We start from the raw sequence: 204 nt of genomic DNA on the forward strand, positions 1-204 counted from the left end.
TTCGGCGTCGTCTGGTGTCACCCCCACTGTCCGCTTCATTGGAGCTCCGATGTTATCTGCAACATCCGACGAACAGCTGCTAACAATATTCGTCCAGTGGATAACTTACCACTCCACGATGCCTCGGCCCTTGGGTGATCATGTCACGCATGACATGCAGCGACGGCTCCAAAACTTGAGCAGCGCTCAGTGGGTTACGTGCCA

Source organism: Plasmopara halstedii (genome assembly GCF_900000015.1).
Source record: "Plasmopara halstedii genome assembly, contig: Scaffold_3073, whole genome shotgun sequence".
Taxonomy (NCBI): domain Eukaryota; phylum Oomycota; class Peronosporomycetes; order Peronosporales; family Peronosporaceae; genus Plasmopara; species Plasmopara halstedii.